This window comes from Aotus nancymaae, unplaced genomic scaffold (assembly GCF_030222135.1).
Source record: "Aotus nancymaae isolate 86718 unplaced genomic scaffold, 86718_ANA_hifiasm-v0.15.2.pri h1tg000016l, whole genome shotgun sequence".
NCBI classification, from domain to species: domain Eukaryota; kingdom Metazoa; phylum Chordata; class Mammalia; order Primates; family Aotidae; genus Aotus; species Aotus nancymaae.
The window spans coordinates 75,719,304-75,742,018 of record NW_026988428.1 but is presented as its reverse complement, the minus strand read 5'-3'; the positions used below and the strand labels follow the sequence as shown (position 1 = coordinate 75,742,018).

The window sequence follows — 22,715 nt, the reverse complement described above, 5'->3', positions numbered from 1 at the left end:
ATCATTTGCTCTACACTCCTGGGGACTGCTTGGCATTTTGGTAAATTGCATAGGCTATTCTAGATAATTTGCTCTGGGAATCGCCGGAATTCGATGGTACTAGGATGTTTTGAATTGGCTGCAAAGCTGGCACATGCTCTGTGACTTTTGTTTTGTGACAGTTTGCAAAGATTTTTGACCGGCCTGTCGGAAGCTCTTCTCAAACTACTTAGTGTTGAACTTGAGATGGCTGTGATGCTGTGGAGCATTTACCAGCAGAGGAATCTAAGTACTGCTTCATGCAGTGGCTTGTAGTTTTGGTTTGTTAAAATTCTCACTGGCATTATGATAAGTTCTTTTCAGGTGTGGGACCGCTGGTCTGGAGATTTTTAGGTATTAACAAGCTAAACTTTTGTTAAGTCCTCCAAAACAGACTAAGTTTACAGAACGCGATAGTAACTAATAATGTATGACAGGTGTATATTTTTGTGTGTACCGTGTACATGTATTTTGGATGAGAATGATTGACTTTTTTTTGAGAAGGAGAAATATGTTCTTCAGTTACTCTGTAGTAGTGCAGCATTGTGTTTGCATGTTCTATTATACTTGATACTCTAAGCATATTACAAATTTTCCCCACATGTAAACCCCAGAAAAGGTAGTGCTCATTAGATTTTTGTGGCAGAAAATTCAATGGAGTGTTATGTACTGGAGAGGTTTAATAAGTATATACTTATTTTATTATGTTATACTTTATTGAAAGGGGTTTTGCTATAGCTGTTAGAAGCAACTATATTTGACATAAGAATATGTATATATTTTAAGACAAGGTTAATAGGGTTGACAAATAAGAGAACCAGCTGATTGGTTAGAGTCGTGGGGAACCTTCTAACTTGGGATGTTTCTGGTTGCCTAGTTGTATTTCTTGGAGAAGAAGTATGTGATGTAAATGCTGTTTGTTTGTTTTAACACCAGCTTTGAGACCAGAGCTGGGTTTGTTCATTATTGGAATTTACATAGGTTGCACTTGTAGTGATATGTTTTGAAATATGACATTATGTAACAAGACCTGGAAGAGGTAATAGTTGAAATTGTCTTATTTCCTTTAGCAGAGTTTTCAGAAGTGGAGCTCCCGTTTTAAATGTGGCAAAATAATGGTGTAAGGTGGTCTATTAATATGTAACAGTACTGTACTTAGCTGTGACTACATGTAATTTGAAGTAAAACTGTCTTTTGATGTAGAAGATTTTTGTTTATAACTTAGAATTCATTCTTTGAGAATGTCATCCTCTGTTATAGTAATAATGTTTAGTCAACCTTGGACTCTAAAGAGAAAAATCTGATTGATTTGTTGCATTTAGATCATTTTTTACCCACAAATAATTGGATCTTTAACATTGGGTTGGTGTGATGTGGAGTATCTGAGAGTTTGGGGGAGACTGTCTGTCCCGTAGCCCTGCTGAATCAATAGCTGAAAGCCAGGCAATACTGTTAGTGCTTCCTCCTTATCTCTGTCATGATGTGACAAGATATAAAGGAAAGATTTGGGAATTTCAACACTAAAATCTTGGATTTAAAGCTCAAGCGTCACAACTTCATAACTTTGTGGTTCTGGTCTAGTCCACTTCTCTAGGTCTCAGTTTCTTTACTGGTAAAATGTCGATAATGATACTTGACTAGTTTACAGGGTTACTGGGTATTTTAAATGAAATAATATAAAGTACCTTGCTAATGTTACTTTTGTTATACTTTTTGCTTGTTCAGGGACATATCTTTAAATGCTTTCAGGATTTGAGATTTAATTTATATAACATTCACACTTTTTTTTTTAAAAAGACAAGGTTTTGCTTCACTCAGGCTGGGATGCAGTGGTGTGATCACAGCTCATTGCAGCCTCAAAAGTCTTGTGCTTAAGTGATCCTCCTGCTTCATCCTCCCAAAGCTCTGAACTATAGGCACCTGCCATTATGCCCCAAAGTTTTTGTAGATATGGGGGTGATGTGAGGGTGTCTTAATATTTGGCCAGGCTGGTCTCCAACTCCTGGCCTCAAGTGATCCTCTCAAAGTACTGGGATTACAGGTGCGAGCCACCATGCTTGGCCAGATTCATAAACTCTTTTTTATTTTGATAGGGTCTTGCTGTGTTGCCTAGGCTGGAGTGCAGTGGCATGATCATTGCTCACTGCAGCCTGGGCCTCCTGGGCTCAGATGATCCTCCCACCTTAGCTTCCCAAGTAGCTGGGACCACAGTTGTGTACTATAACATCCAGCTAATTTTTAAATTTTTATAGAGCCAGGGTCTCACTATGTTGCCCAAGATGGTCTTGAACTGGGCTCAAGCGATCCTCCCACCTCTGCCTCCCAAAGTTCTGGGATTACAGGTGCAGATTCACACATTCTTAAAAATGAAAGGGATCTTGATTATTTGAGTCTCACCACTTCATTTGTAAGTGGGGAAACTCAAGATTCAGAGATATTGTAATTTAATAAAGATAAGTTAATTAAAGATGGGGCAGGGAGTTATTCATTCTGTTAACAAATATGTATGGAATACCATCTGTATATCAGCTTCTGGTACTGGTGGTGAGTAAAACAAATGTGGTCCATAATCTGATGAGCCTCACAGTTTAGGTTGCCATCCTTACCATTCTCTTAGTTCCGTCATGTACTGATTAGAAAAAATAATATCTGGTTTTCTACAGGAAGTATTTTTGATAAGAATACAGGTTTTGGAATACCATTGGTTTGTATAATCTGTGAAATACTATTTCTTAGCTTTTTTTTTTTCTTTTTTTTGAGATGGAGTCTTTCTCTGCCTCTAAGGCTGAAGTGCAGTGGCGTGATCTCGGCTCACTGCAATCTCCGTCTCCTGGGTTCAAGCAGTTCTCCTGTCTCAGCCTCCTGAGTAGCTGGGACTACAGACGCCTGCCGCCATGCCCGACTAATTTTTTTTTTTTTTGAGACGGTGTCTTGCCCTGTCTCCCAGGCTGGAGTGCAATGGCACAATCTCAGCTCACTGCAACCTCTGCCTCCTGGGTTCAAGTGATTCTCCTGCCTCAGCCTCCTGAGGAGCTGGTACCACACAACCACGCCAGCTAATTTTTATATTTTTAGTAGAGAAAGGATTTCACCATGTTGGTCAGGCTGGTCTCAAACTCCTAACCTCAGGTGATCCACCCACCTTGGCCTCCCAAAGTGTTGGGATTACAGGCGTGACCACTGCTCCAGGCCTTCTTAGCTTTTTTTGAAGAGACTATTTATGTAAAAATTATTAGCTACTTTTTTTTTTGTTTTAGCGGGGTGGTGGTAAATATTTCAGTTGGAACAATCCACTAATGTTTCCCATCTTGTATTTCTGTAGAAGTGATGCTTGCAAAGTTTCTTCCTTTAAGATCAGATATTATCAAGTCTTGGGGAAGTAGAACAAATTTTGGAGTGGGAATCAGAAGAATTAAGTTATGGTTCTAAATTTGCCATTAGCTAGCTGTGTAACCTTGAATAATGTTTGTGCATTTTATTTGGAGATTAGAATTCATGTTAACACATTAAGGGTTCTGGAAAGTCCTGAGGTAAAGAGACCGGTTTTAACTTTAATCTTTTATTTTCCAAACTTGCCAGGTATTACATTGATATTTGATGACAATTTCATATAGCTTGATATTTTCATCCCTATTTACTTACCTAGCTTCAGGTTTGCCCATTTGGCTAGATAATAATTTGTCTGGTTATTAAATTTTAAGGTTTTGGCTCGTTGTTATCAGAAGGGCTAATAGTGATTTCCTTTGGTTCCATTTTTAAGAGATTTTTTTCCTTTGCTTTAATTGGAGGTTTTTCCATTTGCTGGACCGAACTACTGTGTCCTTATATATGCTTTGGCTGTCAGAAAGGGCTGTTTTAAATATCAAAGGAGATTCTGGGAAGGGATATATTAATGGAAAATATTTTATGAGAACGTATATTTTTTGTTTAAATATTTTGAACATATTGGAAAAACAACGTTTTAGTGCTATTTAGGCCATGGGTTACTACTCTGAGAAAGATCATTTTCATCATAGAAATTCTGTTGAAAGTTTATACTTAGAGAAGATTATATAGAAGGTATTATAGCAGAAAGGCATGGCTTGTTGTCACACGGGCCAAGTTAAACTCATCTGCCAATCTGTGTTCCTTTGAACAAGTTACTTAGGCTTAATTTCCTCTCCTGTTAGGTGGGGATATAACTTACAAGACTTCTCTGTGAGAACTCATGAAATGTTTGTGAAGGGATAGTATAGTGTACAGTCAATAGTAGACATTGAATAAATGGTGGCTATTATTAACATGGCCAAATTAAAAGAAACAATGTCCTGGAAAGACTGGTAAAACATTTTAAGTGTCTGCTATGTCCTGGGCGCTGTTTTTGGCAGTTGATAGTTTTAGGCCAGTGGTTTTGGAATTTTTTTGATTCTTCTGCAACTGAAATAAAAGCTCCATGAAAGACTTTTACTTGTGACAGTTTTGGTTTTATTTGATATAAAACAGAATAGCAATTACTTGCTATATTTATTTTCTAAAGGATTGCAACCTTAACTCTATTTTAGGTGATGATGTTTATAAATAAGCTTGAGAATAGTTCATGATTGTGATACTTATTTACTTATTAAAGGGTTAAGTATGGGCAAAATAATTTCATCAAAACATCTAATTGCGAAATTGCATTATTTGTTTGCAGTAATTCAGTTGGTAGATTTCTTTATGCAAGGTGGGTTGATGCTATCTATACTGAATTTCTGCTTTACATGTTGTATAAGGGTGTTTATCTTCTGTAAAGTAAGCCTCACTTCAGTGAATAAAACACTATTTTATATGAATAACGTTGAAATTTAGTCAAATATACAACCAGGCAACCTAAAAACAGGCTGTTTGCTCTTAAAATTATTTATCTTAAAACACAATTTTTCAGCTGGGCTCGGTGGCTCACGCCTGTAATCCCAGCACTTTGGGAAGCCAAGCTGGGCAGATCATGAGGTCAGGAAATTGAGAGCATCCAGGCCAACATGGTGGAACCCTGACTCTACTAAAATATAAAAAATTAGCCATGTGTGGTGGTACACACCTGTGGTCCCAGCTACTCGGGAGACTGAAGCAGGAGAATCGCTTCAACCCGGGAGGCGGAGGTTGCAGTGAGCCAAGGTTATGCCACTGCACTCCTGTCTGGCGACAGAGCAAGACTGTCTCAAAAACAAACGAACAAAAAAGCGAAAACGATTTGTCAGTACATAAATACAAGGAAACAGGGTTATTTGGTATTATTAACCTATCCTTTTGTTTCTCAAGCTCTTTGTGTTATTTATGGGAGTGAGTATTCTCACAAAAGGTTCAAGCTGTTCGGATGTGAGGCTAGAAGATATTAAAATGTGCTTGGATTCTTTGGTGAAAATTATTGTTACCTTGATGCTGTGATCCTTTTAGTGGTAACACAACTTGTTTTAGTTTCTGTGATTTACTTGGAAGGGCCATGTATAAGTGCTTAAATATTTTGGAACTAATTTCAGGAGGAGACTGGAGATGCAAAATGAAATTATATTTTTAGGCAAAAAAACCCTAAATTAATTAAGTTATTAATTAACAGCAGGCCTAAAGTTATTGATGAGATTCTCAATAAAAATAACATGACCAGCAGTAGTCTTCTTTTTTTTTTTTTGAGATGGAGTCTTGCTCTGTCACCCAGGCTGGAGTGCAGTGGCATGATCTTGGTTTACTGCAACCTCTGCTTCCTGGGTTCAAGCGATTCTCCTGCCTCAGCCTCTCCAGTAGCTGGGATTATAGGCACCTGCTACCACGCGCAGCTAAGTTTTGTATTTTTAGTAGAGATGAGATTTCACCATGTTGGCCAGGCTGGTCTTGAACTCCTGACCTTAGGTGATCCACCTGCTTTGGCCTCCCAAAGTGCTGAGATTATAGGCATGAGCTGCTGCACATGGCCTTCATTTTTTCCCCTGGAAAATAGTCACCCAAATATTGAAAACCCACCTTTATCAAATTATGTATGTGTGATCAGGAAGCCGTTTTCTCTAATGGTTTTAGTCATTGTTTTATCACTACTAGACCCAAACTACAAGTAAAGGATTACAGGGATAGGAGTCTTCCTCATTATTGACTAGCTTTATTGGTAGGTATAATTTAAGTACTATATATTCATATTATTCATACATCCAGTTTAAAGATACTATATTTTGCAAGTCTGAGAGGTGACAAGTGAACTTTATTACCATGAATTCTTAGCTACACATTATCTTGTCTTTATAATACAAATAAAGACAAATGTCTTTGTCTAAATGTAAACCTAGATTTATGCTAATGCAGAAATAGCTCTTTGATGAAAAGTTTCTCAATAATAGATGTTTTTCCCTTTCATATGCCACCACATACCAGAGGTTTACACATATTGAGCACTGTAAATTTTACATTTAAAGTAATACAAAAAGATGTGAATTTTTATGACGTTTATTTGTAATGTCATTTTGTGTTTTGTCTCAGTCATTCATTAGATATAGTTAAATTATGAATTTGTAACTATTACAAAGATTTCTTAGGTTGGGTCATGATGGCTCGCATCTGTAATCCCATCAGTTTGGGAGGCCAAGGGGAGAGGATCACTTGAAGTCAGGAGTTCAAGTCCAGCCTGGGCAACATAGCAAGACCTTCATCTCTGTAAAAAAAATTTAAAAATTAGCTGGTCACAGTGGCACATGCCTGTAGTTCCAGCTGCTTCGGAGGCTGAGGCAGGAGGATCATTTGAGCCTAGGAATTCAAGGCTTCAGTGAGCCATGATTGTGCCACTGCAATAAATAAATAAATAAAGATTTCTCAGCATGGATTAGATATGTTAAGTAGACTACTAAAAAAACCAGCATGTTCATATCTGAGATTGAATTCGAAGTGTGGATTATGTAATTTTTCTGATTTTATGATATAGCTATTGCATTAATAATTAATATAGTTAGTTTTTTTTTTTGAGACAGGGTCTTACTGTGTTAACTAGGCTGGAGTGTGGTGTGATGCTATCACAGCTCACTGCAGCCTTGACCTTCTGGGCTCAGGTGATCCTTCTGTCTCAGCTTCCTGAGTAGCTGGGACTATAGGCACGTGCGACCACACTTGGCTCATTTTTAATTTTTTTTTGTAGAGAGGGTCTCACTATGTTGCTCAGACTGGTCTCGAATTCCTGGGCTCAAGTGATCCTCCCACCTTGGTTTCCCAAAGTGCTGGGATTACAGGCATTAACCACCATGCCTAGCCTCAAGTACTTTTTTCTTTCTTTTCTTTTTTTTTTCATTAAGCCCCTTCTATCAAATGTTTTTTTAAACAAAGTTTTTTGGAGATATAATTCACATACAGTAAAAAAATCTCCATTTTGCAGTGTCTAATTCAGTGGTTTTTGGTATACTCACAGGGTTGTACAACATCACCACTATCTCATTCCAGAACGATTATTACCCGCCCCTCCCCCTAGCTCCCTCAAAACCCATACACTTCCTATTTCTCCCTTCTCTCATCCTCCGGTAACCATGAATTTACTTTCTGTCTCTATGGATTTACCTGAGTATATACTCTGGGTATTTCATATAAATGGAATAAAATATGTGGCCTTTCGTGTCTAGCGTCTTTCACTTAGCACACTTTCAAGGTTTGTTCATGTTGTTGCATGTGTCAGTACTCATTCCTCTTAATGGCTGAATAATATTCCATTGTATGGATATATTAAATCATTTTAAATGAGTGTGGGTTTGATTATTGGAGTCTTTACCTTGAGAAATTATTTCTGAAATCTCAGCTTTTGAAGTTTCTGAAATATATATTAAAAAATACCTTTTTTTTTTTTTTTTGAAATAGTCTTGCTTCATCATCCATGCAAGAGTGCAGTGGCACAGTCTCTGCTCACTGCAACCTCCACCTCCTGGGTTCAAATGATTCTCATGCCTCATCCTCCTGAGTAGCTTGGACTACAGGTATGTGCTACCATGCTGGCTAATTTTTGTATTTTTAGTAGAGACAGGGTTTAGGCCGTGTTGGTCATGTTCGTCTTGAACTCCTGACCTCAAGTGATCTGCCCGCCTTGGATTATGGGCATGAGAATTTTTGCAATAGAAGGACGTGCTTACCCCAGGATCTGCAACACATTTCAAAATCAAACCAAAAAAGGCTTTTCTTTTGTTAATAGGAGAAGTAAGCAGGGCTTCCGGGAACTTTGTGGGAGTGGGGCCAAATAGGTAGGGGAAAGCAGATTGCATGATCAGGACTATTTAACTGGAAAGCATTTTTTTTCCTGCAGTCAGCTGATGGTCAGAATGATGGAAGAAGTTGTGCATCTACTTTCATAAGCTGAGGGCAAACCAAAGTTTAGGGATTTGTGGGGAGAAGCGAATCCTGACTAAAGTTTATTCAAGCCAAGTCAATGAGTAAGTAATGGGCAGTTGTGATGAGCACTGGTCAGTCCTTCTGTTGGTTAAAACAAAATCAGTTACTGTTGACAATGGAATAAGCGTCATGGAGAAGTTCATCTCATTAGATTTGGCCTGATTATTTATATTTACATAGGCATAGCAATAATAGTACTTTATCATATAATAAGTCTTTTAATATTGCCTTGCTGGAAGTTTTTTTGAGGAACCTGATTGGAGTTTAAATTGTCTCTTAAGGTAAGTCAAGAACTGACCATCAGGTTTCACTTGCAATACCTATAAATTTGGGTGAATTCCAGTCTTGAAGTTCCCAAAAGATTCTAGGACTTTTGAGCCTCCCAGGAAGTGAACTTGCGTAATTCACTTGCCAGGGTAGGAACGCTGTAAGCCAGTTACCAGGCCAGTTTTCCTAAGAGGACTGTAAGCATTGGTTTATAAAGTCAACTGTGTTACTTAAAAATGTCTGGTCATATCTGATTAAATGAACATAAATGTGGCATTCCAGTCAAAGCCTTGATTGCCTAAGTAATGTTTCTAGCTAGGAGGCCAACTCATTGAACCTTTGCAAATAACTGTATTGCCATGAAAATAAAAATACTCAAGAGTTTTTGAATTCTGGAGAGTAAGCAGGGGAGAAAAAAAATAAGTGTTTATTTTGGTTTACAAAAGCATAGTCTGCTTACATTGTTGCAAGTTATAGATAGCTTCAGAAAAATGAGAAAGGGGTCTTTATATTCAGAAAATAGGACACGAAAGCATCAGCAATATTTTAAATGAAACCCATAATCATCCTTCATCAGTTTATTTAGTCCTATGTAATTAATTCTTGTTTTGCTGGTTCTGTGTTAGCAGTCTCATGAACCCATCTATTTCTCTACTAGTTGTTTGGAAATCCTGACTCAGTCCACTGGTGTGGTCTCAGGGTTATTCGAGCGATGCCATCAGAAGCCTGTGTTGAGGCTACCTGGCATAGTCATTTTTCTTTTTTCTTTTCTTTCTTTCTTATTCTTCTTCTTATTATTATTTGAGACAGAATCTCACTCTGTCACCAGGCTGGAGTGCAGTGGCACAATCTTGACTCTCTGCAGTCTTGACCTTCTGGGCTCAAGCCATTATTCCATCTCAGCCTCCCTAGTAGCTACGACCGCAGGTGCGCGCTACCACGCCTGACTAATTTTGTATTTTTTTTGTAGAGAAGGGGTTTTGCCAAGTTGTCCAGTCTGGTCTCAAACTCCTGGGCTTGAGTGATATGCCCACCTCAGCTTGCCAAAGTATTGGGATTACAGGCTTGAGCCACCATGCCTTGCCTGTAGTCCTTTTTATTGAAGACAAGTGCACTCTGGCCTATAGCTGATTTGCAAGTGCTTTCAGGGATGCATCAGAGTAAAGCAGAAAACTATCTGTAGATGACAAAAGACTTGAAACGGTGATGATTAACCTATTACTGATAATCTTAAAAGTGAAAGATCTTATGAAAATTTGTTATAAAAAATAATGAAATTGACAAGGAAGGTTGATTTTTGTGGCACGCAAGCCAAAATAAAATCAATCCAAAAAAGTGTTAGACAAAAGCATATGTATAAGCATAATAATTAACCTTATTTTATTTTCTTCTTATTATTTTTTTTGAGACAGAGGCTCGCTGTGTCACCTAGACTGGAGTTTATTGGCACTGCAACCTCTGTCTCCTGGGTTCCAGTGATTCTTCTACCTCAGCCTCCCAGGTAGCTGGGATTGCAGGCACGTGCCATGCCCTGCTAATTTTTGTAATTTCAGTAGAGACAGGGTTTCGCCATGTTGGCCAGGCTAGCCTCAAACTCCTCACCTCAGGTCATCTGCCTGCCTTGACCTCCCAAAGTGCTGGGGTTACAGGTGTGTGCCACTGCATCCAGCCAATTAACCTTATTTTAAAGAAGAGTGGCTAGTACGTGTCATTTATGAATATAGATGAATATATTCATTGCAGAGGAAAAAAATCTGAAGACATATAATCCTAACACATAATGTCCCATGAATATTTCAGGCATATATAGAGTATATCAAGAATGTATCAAGATTATCAAGGAAAAAGACTTAGCAATCTGGAGAAGGTCCTTAAGTTCTATATAATATCATTCCATAAGTGATGTGAATTCTTAACTGAGAACCATTAGTCTACCTAGAATATACTATATTCAGTTATTTATTTATTTATTTTTTGAGATGGAGTCTCGCTCTGTCGCCAGGCTGGTGTGCAGTGGCACAAACTTGGCTCACTGCAACCTCTGCCTCCCGGGTTCAAGCGATTCTCTGGCCTCCCAAATAGCTGGGATTATGGGCTTCTGCCACAACACCCAACTAATTTTTGCATTTTTAGTAGAGACAGATTTCACCATGTTGACCAGGATGGTCTCAATCTCCTGACCTTGTGATCTGCCCACCTCAGCCTCCCAGTGCTGGGATTACAGACGTGAGCCACTGCACCTGGCTTGTATTCAAATTAAGTAAGTCAAATTATGACCGAGTTAACGTTAAAAAAAAAAAAATCCCTGAAATTATGACTGATGACATAATACTGTTGTCTAATACCAGGCAAAGCAGCACCAGAACTCTGATTAATAGACATGGACAGTGAGAGCATTGATGAATTTCTAGGAGCTTTATACCTTCATAGAACTTCAGAATATTCATATTAATAATATTTTACCTATACAAATTTAACTTAGGGAGGGTAAACCTCTTTTGCTTTGACAGTGCTTTCCATATGATCCATAACATTTGATCAAATAAACTATTATTTTTGACATCTCTCTTTTACAAGGTAAAGGAAATTGTGATTTTTCTAGGAAATCTAAAAGACAGTTGTTGGTGCAAAAGGCATCATTTAGGAGGTTTGAACATTTGATTAAATGGGATCATGGACCACTATGGAAAAAAATACTTGGCTACATATTGAACTAAAAGTGACAAAAAAAAAAAAAAGATTTTAGTTCAGTGCAGTGGCCCATGCCTGTAATCCCAGTGCTTTGGGAGGCCAAGATGGGAGGATTGCTTGAGGCCAGGAGTTTGAGACCAGTCTGGGCAACATGATGGGATCCTATTTCTACAAAAATTAAAAAATTAGCTGGGAGTAGGATTACATGCCTTTAGTCCTAGCTACTCAGGAGGCTGAGGCAGGAGGATTGTTTGAGCCCCGGAGTTTGAGGCTGCAATGAGCTATGATTGTGCCACTGCACTCCTGCCTGGACAACAGAGTGAGACCCCGTCTCTTAAAAAAAAATTGAAAAAAGTATGCATAGGAAGTAATGTGATGGTAAAGAACCTTAACCCTTTCAAGAGTGTGATTACAGTTTTAAGTAATTAAGGACATGATAAAGTCAGCATCAAGCACAGGAAATTCTGGTAAGACACAGAGTCTTTGCCTTCTAGGGAGATTATTCAGAAGGCAAAGGAAAACCTTTAATCACCTCTTTATTTTTATTTTTTTGAGACAGTGTCTCGTTCTATTGCCCAGGTTGGAGTGCAATGGTGTAATCTTGGCTCACTTCAACCTCTGCCTCCCAGGTTGAAGCGATTCTCCTGCCTCAGCCTCCTGAGCAGCTGGGATTACAGGTGCCTGCCACCATGCCTGGCTAATTTTTTTGTACTTTTAGTAGAGACAGGGTTTCACCTTGTTGGCCAGGATGATCTTGATCTCTTGACTTCATGATCTGCCCACCTTGGACTCCCAAAGTGCTGGGATTACAGGTGTGAGCCACCGTGCCTGGCCAATAACCTGTTTATTAAAAGCAGACTAATAACTGAAGAAAAACGGTCATTTTAACAGAGAAAACTAAAATCTAGCTATACATAGCTATAATATTTGATAAGCACTTTAAAAAATCTTACAAATAAACCCATCAAATCTTAGCTGGCTTTGGCTAGGCACAGTGGCTCATGCCTGTAATCTCTGCACTTTGGGAGGCTGAGGAGGGTGAATCACTTGAGGTCAGCAGTTTGAGACCACCAGCCTGGCCAACATGGCAAAACACTGTCTCTACTAAAAATACAAAAAACTTAGCTGGGCGTGGTGGTGGGAGCCTGTAAAACCAGCTACTCAGGAGGCTGAGGCAGGAGAATCACTTGAACTTGGGAGGTGGAGGTTGTATTAAGCTGAGATCGTGCCAGTGCACAACAGCCTGGGTGACAAAGCGAAACTCCGTCTCCAAAAAAGAAGAAGAAAAAAAATCAGGCCAGGTGCAGTGGTTCATGCCTGTTATCCCAGCATGTTGGGAGGCTGAGGTGGGTGGATCATTTGAGGTTAGGAGTTCGAGACCAGCCTGGCCAACATGGTGAAGCCTTGCATCTACTAAAAATATAAAAATTAGCCCTGCGTTGTGGTGGGTATCTGTAGTCCCAGCTACTTGGGGGGCTGAGGCAGGAGAATCACTTGAACCCAGGAGACAGAGCTTGTGGTGAGCTGAGATTGCACCACTGCACTCCAGCCTGGGTGACAGAGCTAGACTCTGTCTCAAAAAAAAAAAAAAAAACTTAGCCGGTTTTGACGATGACAGATAGGATTTCCTTTTCAGCCAGGTGCAGTGACTCCTGTCTGCAATTCCAGCACTTTGGGAGGCCGAGGCAGGCAGATCACGAGGTCAGGAGATTGAGACTATCCTGGCCAACATGCTGAAACCCTGTCTCTACTAAAAATACAAAAATTAGCTGGGCATGGTGGCACATGCCTGTAGTCCTAGCTACTCAGGAGGCTGAGGCAGGAGAATTGCTTGAACCTAGAACGCGGAGGTTGCAGTGAGTAGAGATTGCACCACTGCACTCCAGCCTGGGTGACAGAGCAAGAGTCCGTCTCAGAAACAAAAAAGTCCTTTTCATCACTGCCGAGGCTGGAGTGCAGTGGCATTATCACAACTCACTACAGCCTCGACTTCCTGGTCTCAAGCCATCCTTCTGCCTCACACTGCCGAGTAGCTGGTACTATAGGGACATACCACCATGCCCAACTAATTTTTGTATTTTTAGTAGAGATGGCGTTTCACCATGTTGCCTACGCTGGTCTTAAACTTCTAGGCTCAAGTGGTATGCCCACCTTGGCCTCCCAAAGTGCTAGAATTACAGGTGTGAGCCACCGCGCCTGGGCTGTTTATTAATAGACTCTTAGATATAGCGTCTCACTAGTGTAAAAATAAGAGGCAAAAAACTCTATAAACTTGAAATTATGCTTCGGTGTTCTATTTTGTGTAGAGATGATCTAGGTATTTAGTGGATATCCATGAATTGACTTAGTCTAAGGTTTTAAGTTACCAAAGATTTTAGAAACTTTTCAAGTTGGCTTATTACAAAACATAACTACTGTTGAAATAAAATTTAATTATTCACTTCATCTGAATGCAAACGCAGATGTAATGCTTGTGTATTCGATCAGTGAACCTGTAAAAGTTTAGCAAGAACATATGCAAGAGTAAGAATGTATGCTTGTTTAATACTTACTGCCAATAACTCAGAAGACATAACTGTTTTTATTAAACCAACAATAGTCATCTAGTTTCATTTCCCAGAGATTTACCTAAACTCACATTAACGTAGATTCTAAAATTATTTGGGTTAGTTTCTATAAAAATACTTTTGAAAGTATAAGGAGTTTAATTTTCTTAATTTCTGGAAATCCTAGGAATATTTAATTTTTGTAAGCACTTATTTATCTTCAATTATAACAGAGCTCCTTTAAGGGGTTTTATAATCTGATTGGTAATACCATTTGTAGGTGGGAAAATATTACACACACATATATACATATGTAGACAGACATAAATAGCTCATACCTCACTTTGAAAGTTTGAACTCATTGGTAGTTTATGGAAAAGAGCTAGCTTTTGTCCTCCCTCACCTTTACATTTTTATCAGATTGTGATTTTTAGGAAATGGGGTAAATTGAAGTTACCTGCCCAATCAACCTGAGGCTTGAAGTTTCTCACCAATATTTGTGAAGGAGACCTTTAAGATTTCCTTTGCTTTTATGTGTAACCTTATGGAGATTGTGGACTAAATTTTGAATGAGGGACTAAAGAGAGACTGAGTGTCCTACTTAATGGGTGTCTCCAAAGTTTGTCTGGGTGCCTAAGAGATCCGGCCTCTTTCTAGTTTGTGAGTTCCCAATGGAGAATGGGGAGCCTAAAGCTTGAGTGACTATAGGGAATTGAGGAAGGGAAAGGTGTGATGGGGTGGATAGATGGTTGAGGAGGTAGCATGTCTTGAAGGGGGACAGATCAAAGGATTCAAGGGAGCTGAAGGGAAGGTTTAAGTTGGTAAAAAAGGAAGAGTGGGGAATGATGGGAGGGGAGAGGCTTAGGTGAGCCACCTTGGGGAGATCTCAAGTTTCTTAAGAGGACATTGAAGTTCTAAATTGTCTTTAGTTAAATTTTGCTATTTTTGAAGATACCAAACTGAATTACTTCCATGATGGCAAAGCCTGTAGTCGGTAAGACTATAGCACAACTTATATATTTCAGATGGGCAAAAAATTTGTATCATTTACAGTATCTTAAGATAAATATCCTTTGACTGGGAGCCTCCTTTCCAGTAGTTGAGGTCTACAAAATGTATATAGAAAATTTACTACCGTGGAACATGAAGACTGCTTAAATTGAATTGGGGGAAAAGGGGAAGGGCCTGTGGTTTTTCTTTCGACTAATTGGTGTAACACCGCCCTTCAGGCGGCTGAGGGAGTTTCTTATTTTCTTTAGACACTATTAGGCGCTGAAACTCTTGCAGGACAACTTTTATGCTATGAATTCTGCCATTTTGCTAGCACTGGACGGCTCTTGGGTCCACCACTCCATTAGAACTATTAACTCCAGTCATTAATATTTGTTGCAAATCTTACAAAGGGGGACGCTTCTGGGTATTTAGGTCCACATTCTATTTTAAGGCTGTATGTTCAGTTTTCATAGATTGTTCTTGGAGGCCCAGTTACCATCCCTGTCCATCTTGTAAGTGTCATGTCTTCATCATCGTCTAGACCTCAGCTAACTGTGCTGTCTCCTACGTCTTTCTGGCCTTCTTCAAGTTCTTCCAGCAGTGGGAAATTGCTAGGGACTTTTTCTCCCAGCCCATGGTGGCTGCCACCTTACTTCGCTGTCGCTTGTGAACTTAAATGTTCTATACTCTAATTCAGGAACAACAGAGTCTGGGGATACCTATATATAGGAAGTGGGAGGTTTGAAACAAGACAAACAAGAATAATAGGTAGTATTGTTTGAGGAGAACATTCTATATAGGTAGGGATGTAGTCAACAACGTTGAATACTCTAGGGATGTCAAGAATAAGGACTGAGAAAAGGCCATTGGTTTGGTTATAAAGATTTAGAGAAAGCACTTGCAGTTGAGTGATGGGTAGGAAGATGAAAGAGCAATAGCTAATGAATGGTAGCATGAAATATATATACCAGTGTTACAAGATTTTGCAGTTAGTAGAAACATAATTATTCTGTTGGTAGCAAGGTTAGGGTTATTAAAACAAAAGTTTTTGATAGCAAGGAACCTGGCATAAACCATTGAAAATAACAAGAAATACAGAACAATTGATAGAGCTAAGTTGTAGAGAGGAGGTAAGGAGTCTGAACCAAAAGTACTGCTTTAGCCTCAGGAGAAAAGTCATCTTGTCATTTGAGACTGAGGACAAGATAAGAGAATATGGGTGATGAGAAAATTTTGAGAGGTATAAATTAAGATGTTGGGGATGTATGACATTCATCTTGTTTCCTGCTTCACTGAGATTGTTTTGAGATGGTCTGAGAATGAAGGGTTCAGGGCATGGATATTAGTCTTTTTGTTTTGTTTTTGTTTTTGAGATGGAGTTTTCCCTCTTGTGGCCCACACTGGAGGGCAATGGCGTGATCTTGGCTCACAGCAGCCTCTGCCTCCTGGGTTCAAGAGATTCTCTTGCCCCAGTCTCCCGACTAGCTGGGATTACAGGCATGCACCACCATGCCCAGCTAATTTTGTAATTTTAGTAGAGACAAGGTTTCTCCATGTTGGTTAGGCTGGTCTTGAACTCCCAATGTAAGGTGATCTGCCTGCCTCAGCCTCCCAAAGTGCTGGGATTACAGGTGTGAGCCACCACGCCCGGCTGGAAATTAGTCTTTAAAAGTAGAAAAAGTTTAGAAAGGCTGCTAGAGAAAATTTCCCAGGAGTTTAATAAAGGATAACAAAGATTCCTGAGCACTGTGAGTGTTCCCTTAAAGAGAAGTGATGGTGATTATTTGAGTTATCTGAGTACTAGGCAGTCAGAAAGTAAGCTCTCTGAAATGGAAGATACTGGTATGTTCCAGGGAGCAAGTGTGTGGAACCGGTGTATCTCTTTGGTAGATAAAAACAATGTTACAAATCAAATTATACCTACGGGACATCCTATTTAGTATATTACTGAACAGAAACTGGTGACAATATAGTAATAGAAAGTATTCAAGCATTGGAAGGGTTGGTTGGACAGGATGAACCCTGGGATTTCCTTTCAGTAGTGTGGTTTATGTACAACAGATTTATGTACAGTCCTTTACAAATCCTCAATTGTAACTAGTACTGCTAATTTAAAGATTAATTTGCCCCTTTACTGGTTTTTGGGAGGGAGAGGAGACTCAGAATGCTTTTGAGGCCTTAAATGACTAGAAAGCATCTTTGGATTTTGTAGACCAAAAATAGTCAGTACATGTAGAAGTGTTAAAGTTTAACTTGAAAGCCATGAAATACATTTGGCTGCCACCTAATGTCCTATAGCTTTGTTACAGTTTTCCAAGGATAGTGCCATAAAGAAGGTGCCCAATAAATATTAGATTATTATCACTCTTGGATTTTAAATTTTAAGTGTTTTTTGTGGGTATTCCTTAGCCTTATGCAGCACTTAGCATTGTATCCTTCACTAGTAGGGACCTTTTTTTAATGATGTCTACATTTGGCCCATAGTATGAGACTCAGTATAGTGGGCTCTGTGGGGACTGATAAATCAATGTGATGTGTGAAGGTCTGAAATGAATTAAAAATGACTCCGTTAGGGAAATTTATGAATTTGCTAATAGCTGCAGCAGATACAGAGAATAAACAGAAAGACTGGTTAGTCACCTTTTAAAAAAGCTGTCTGCCAGCTGGGTACGGTGGCTCATGCCTGTAATCCCAGCACTTTGAGAGGCTGAGGCAGGTAGATGACCTGAGCTCAGGAGTTTGTGACCAGCCTGGGCAACACGGTGAAACCTGTCTCTACTAAAATACAAAAAATTAGCCTGGCGTGGCAGCGGGCGCCTGTAGTCCCAGCTACTTGGGAGTTTGAGGCAGGAGAATTGCTTGAACCTGGGAGGCGGAGGTTGCTGTGAGCCGAGATCATGCCACCGCACTCCAGTCTGGGAAACGAGCAAAATTCCCATCCTGGCCAACATGGTGAAACTCCGTCTCTACTAAAAATACAAAAATTAGCCGGGTGTTTGGCATGCACCTGTAGTCCCAGCTACCCGGGTGGCTGAGGTGGAAGAATTGCTTGAACCCAGAAGGTGGAGGTTGCAGTGAATCAAGACTGTGCCACTGTGCTCCAGCCTGGCGACAGAGCAAGACTCCGTCTCAAAAAAAAAAAAAAAGCAAAATTCAGTCTCAAAAGAAAAAAGCTGTCTGCCAATTTGTTTTTGACCAAGAAGGTTGGATTTAAGCTTAGAGAAGTTTATGTGGTACTTATAGAAGAAAATAGTATAATTTGTAACTCTGTTTCACAATCTATAACGTAAACATCACTTTTTTCTTATACTTTTTTGACATTGGAGTAATTTCTTGAAAAACGGGGAATGGTTACTTCTAAATGGTACTTGGGCTCGGCTTCAGATGACACAGTTTTAGACCTTTAGTAAGTAATTATGAAAGAAGATCCTGTAGATTATTGCATCATAACTCACTCTTTGTTTTTTTTTTTTGAGACAGGGTCTCCCTCCGTCACCCAGGCTGGGGCGCAGTGGTGTTATCATAGCTCACTGTATCCTTAAACTCCTGGGCTCAAATGATCCTCCCATTTTAGTCTCCTGAGTACCTGGGACTACAGGCGTGGCCATTATGCCTGGCTAATTTTTTTTAATTAATTTTTTTGTAGCAATGAGGTCTCCATGTGTTGCCTAGGCTGGTCTCCTGGCTCAAACAGTCCTCCTGCTCAGCCTCCCAAAGTGTTGGCATTACAGGCATGAGCCACCATGCCTGGCTTGGTCTTACTTTTGCTGCCTGATTTATGTTCGCGTTCTAGCCTCTAGATGTGTGCTATCCAATACTACCAGTAGCCACACTTGTCTATTTAAATGGGAATGAATTAAGATTATATAAAATTGGGGGTGGGGGTGGTGGCTCATGCCTGTAATCCCAGCACTTTGGGAGGCTGAGATGGGCGCATCACCTGAGGCCAGGAGTTCTAGACCAGGCTGACCAACATGGCAAAACCCCGCCTCTAGTAAAAATACAAAAAATAAGCCAGATGTAGTGGTAGCCACCTGTAATCCCAGCTACTCGGGAAGCTGAGGCAGGGGAATCACTTGATCCCAGGAAGCGGAGGCTGCAGTGAGCCGAGATTGCGCCATTGCACTCCAGCCTGGGCAACAAGAGCGAAACTCCATCTAAAAAAAAAAAATGATTAAATAAAATTAAAAATTTATTAGTCACATTAGCCACATTTTATGCGCTCCTCAGCTGCATGTGACTGGTGGATCTCCACCATTACAGAAAGTTCTATGGGACAGTGGTACTCCAGATTTTTCATTGCTGCTTGATACTAGGAAAGTAAATGTCAGAAGCTTGGAACAGATACTTAATAAAAACAAAAAACATGGAATTTATACTACCCTACTCCCAACAGCCTCAACTTTCTCAAAGTTAAATGTTATTTCTGTAAGATTGTTTATATTTAGTTTTGGGTCGTTTCCTTTTTTTTGTTTCTTTTTTGCGATGGAGTCTTGTTCTGTCACCCAGGCCGGAGTGCAGTGACTCAGTCTTGGCTCATTGCAACCTCTGCTCCTGGGTTCAAGTGATTCTCCTGCCTCAGCTTCCCGGGTAACTGAGACTACAGGTGTGTGCCACCACACCCAGCTAATTTTTGTATTTTTAGTAGAGATGGGGTTTCACCATATTGGCCAGTGTGGTCTCGAACTCCTGACCTAGTGATCCGCCCGCCTCGGCCTCCCAAAGTGCTGGGATTACAGGCGTGAGCCACTGCGCCTGGCCCAGACTCTTTTATCTGGTTACTGTACATTCTCTGTAAAAACAACTAAAAAAACCAACCTGCTAACATGAATGCATTCACTATCCTCTTTTATTAGTTTCTACTTATTTTTAAAATATGATGCCAACATATGATCAAGTAGGGGGAAGCGCAGAAGTATATGTGATTTCTTCACAATTCTTTTTTTCTTTTTACTTCTATCAGGAAACAGAAATCCATAAATTTTTCAACCTCCTCCTCACTTAAAGCCTAATCTACTAATCAGAGTAAGACAGAAACAGGCGGTCAGGAATCAAGTTTAGGTGTCAGGAACAGGAAGGGTGTGAATTTTACACGGCACTTTTCTTTCTCACATTAAAATCACAACTGTTTTCACTGGCTGCATTTTCAATTTGTTTAATAATTTATGTGATTTTCAAAGTTTCCCCCAAAATAAATTTCATGGCAACAAAATATTTTTGAGGACCTGTGGCTTTTTATAGGTCCTTTCAGAGTTGGTTACATCTGTCATATGAATGTTTTTAGAATTAGCATGGCTCGAGGCCGGGCGCGGTGGCTCAAGCCTGTAATCCCAGCACTTTGGGAGGCCGAGGCGGGTGGATCACGAGGTCAAGAGATCGAGACCATCCTGGTCAACATGGTGAAACCCCGTCTCTACTAAAAATACAAAAAATTAGCTGGGCATGGTGGCGCATGCCTGTAATCCCAGCTACTCAGGAAGCTGAGGCAGGAGAATTGCCTGAACCCAGGAGGCGGAGGTTGCGGTGAGCCGAGATCGCGCCATTGCACTCCAGCCTGGGTAACGAGAGCGAAACTCCGTCTCAAAAAAAAAAAAAAAAAAAAAAAAAGAATTAGCATGGCTCAACACTTCTGGATTAACTTGGTTTCATATGCAACTCCTAACTGTGATTTATTTTGCCCTGTTGCTATAGACCAACTTCTTTATTAATATCCTTTTTACTTTACCTTTTGTAACCAACTTTCGTTTATTTTTACACTGATTTTTCTGTTCTATTTACTGGTGGTCTGGATACAGAAGGAAAAACAATGAGGTGAGGATGCTTCAGTTCATCCATGTTTGACCTCATCATCTTGCCTTCCCAAACCGTATCTGTCTAATTCCTTATTATGTTGAATGACACCGGTACACACCCATTCACATTTGCAAATCTTGGGAGCCATCCTTGTCCATCCTTTCTCGTTCTTCTTTCATGTTGATCCAGCCCTCAACTTTTGTTGCCTTCATTAGTTCTTATTTGGAATATTTCAGTTTTCTGCCTACTTTTTTCTAGTTTCTTCTTCTTCTAGCCAGTCCCTCAATGTTATTGTCACTGGAGTCCAAGTTTCTTAGTATAGCGAAATAATAAACAGGTATTTCTTTCATTGCCAATGTACATCACAATATGCTGCAGCTCTCTTGATCTTCTTGCTGTTTATTGAATATATCATGACTTCATATGCCATGTCCTCTTCCTGGAACACTATTTCCTATTTTGACAACTGCCTAAATAAAATAGTTACTTTCTCTGGTATGTTTTATTGATGACTCTTACATCCATTGACTTGATTGGGTGTTGCTTCTCTATACTCTCAGAGCCTCCTGTTTATACTTTTCTTGATATACTTGCCACTCCTTGTCTACATTGCAGATTTCATAAGGGCAATAGTTTGGCCTTGCTTATTTCCATATTCCCTATATCAAGCATGGTGCTTAGCTCCTAACAGGTGCTCAAAACCGTAAGAAAATTGAACAATATTTTGGTAACTTAAAAAATACTTCTTTTTTAAATTTCCTGTGTCCTAATTGCTTTCTCAGTTACATTTGTAATGACCTTTTTAACTTAAAAGTTAATCACATAATGAAACTGTTTAGTATTTATAGATGAAATTTATTCCTTTGTATTTTAAATATTTGCAAAAATGAAGACATAGCTGTAATCTTTATTTAAAAATGCTAACTTTTCATCAAGTTCTCATCCGACAAATGCCTTAGTTTTACTTACTGTAGTTGGAATCTTTATCTGAGTCTTATCCTTGAAATAACATGACTTGATTTATTTTTTAGGGTTGAACAATGAAGGGATTATCCATTAGCTTTGACATAGAGATATGCAAATACTTTTACTCATTTCTAAAATCTTGTTAGACTGACTCACTCATTTGTAACATTTTATTTCACCATAAGCTAGACACTTAGTTTAGTGACAGTTAGAAAACCTACCTAAATTATATTGTACGAAAAAGACAATAGTTCTTACTGCATTTTCCATCTTGATAGTGTGCAGATTGCTTCTGGTCAGCCCAGCCATCAGTGGCAACATTTCCAACTTTGTATCACGTACTCTCTAGTATATGCATGTTGCACACACAGTGCAGAGTATAGGTTAGAGATATTGCAGTGACAGTAACTTCTTATTTCTCTTACACTTGTTTGCTTGAAGACACTGGTAGTTTTTATTTTATGTATTAATAGAAGATGGTAGGTGGCTAACGAACTGTGTTGCGGACTTTTTAACTGTATTACTCAATCAAGATGGAAATCTCATTTGATTTGTGTATTAAAGATATCCTGAGGAGAAATCTATTTCATGTGTTATAATAGACAGGCACACAAAACTATTTCACTGTTTCTGGCTGTCCCTATGCTTAGGTTATTAACTTTTTGTACTTCTTTCTCTTCTTGGAGCATTTCATGTGTCTTCCTTTACCCATTTCAGTGTGCATTGAGTTGGGAGTGAGAGAGAGGAGAAATTGAAAATGGAAAACACAAAGTCTCTATTCATCTTGATTTAAAAAAAAAAATACGTGCAGTGTGTCAGTAATTGTGATGCAGTAGTAACACCTAGTCTTTACATTTGAGTTCTTTGTAATTTATCTACAAACTCTGATAAGTACTATAGTATAACAAAACATGCCAAGAGCTCATAGGAGGGAATAACTTTGCCTAAATAAGCTGGGAAAGGTTTCCAAGAAAAGTTACCTTTGAATTAACTTTTTAAAATAGTCTTTGTTTCTTATTCATGTTTTAAGGAACTTTAGTGAGTTAGAATTTACATGCAAAAAATTCATATTTTTTTGTT

General features: G+C 39.3%; 1 protein-coding gene and 1 pseudogene across 1 annotated transcript in view; one reads left to right on the top strand and one right to left on the bottom strand.

Annotated features, from left to right (window-relative positions):
* The window catches only part of LOC105716703 (low-density lipoprotein receptor-related protein 6-like), a 134,866-nt gene that overhangs the window by 1,433 nt on the left and 110,718 nt on the right, over positions 1–22,715 (top strand). The gene's annotated exons all lie outside the window — the stretch shown is intronic.
* Positions 15,087–15,399, bottom strand: LOC135275311 (ubiquitin-conjugating enzyme E2 variant 1-like; annotated as a pseudogene).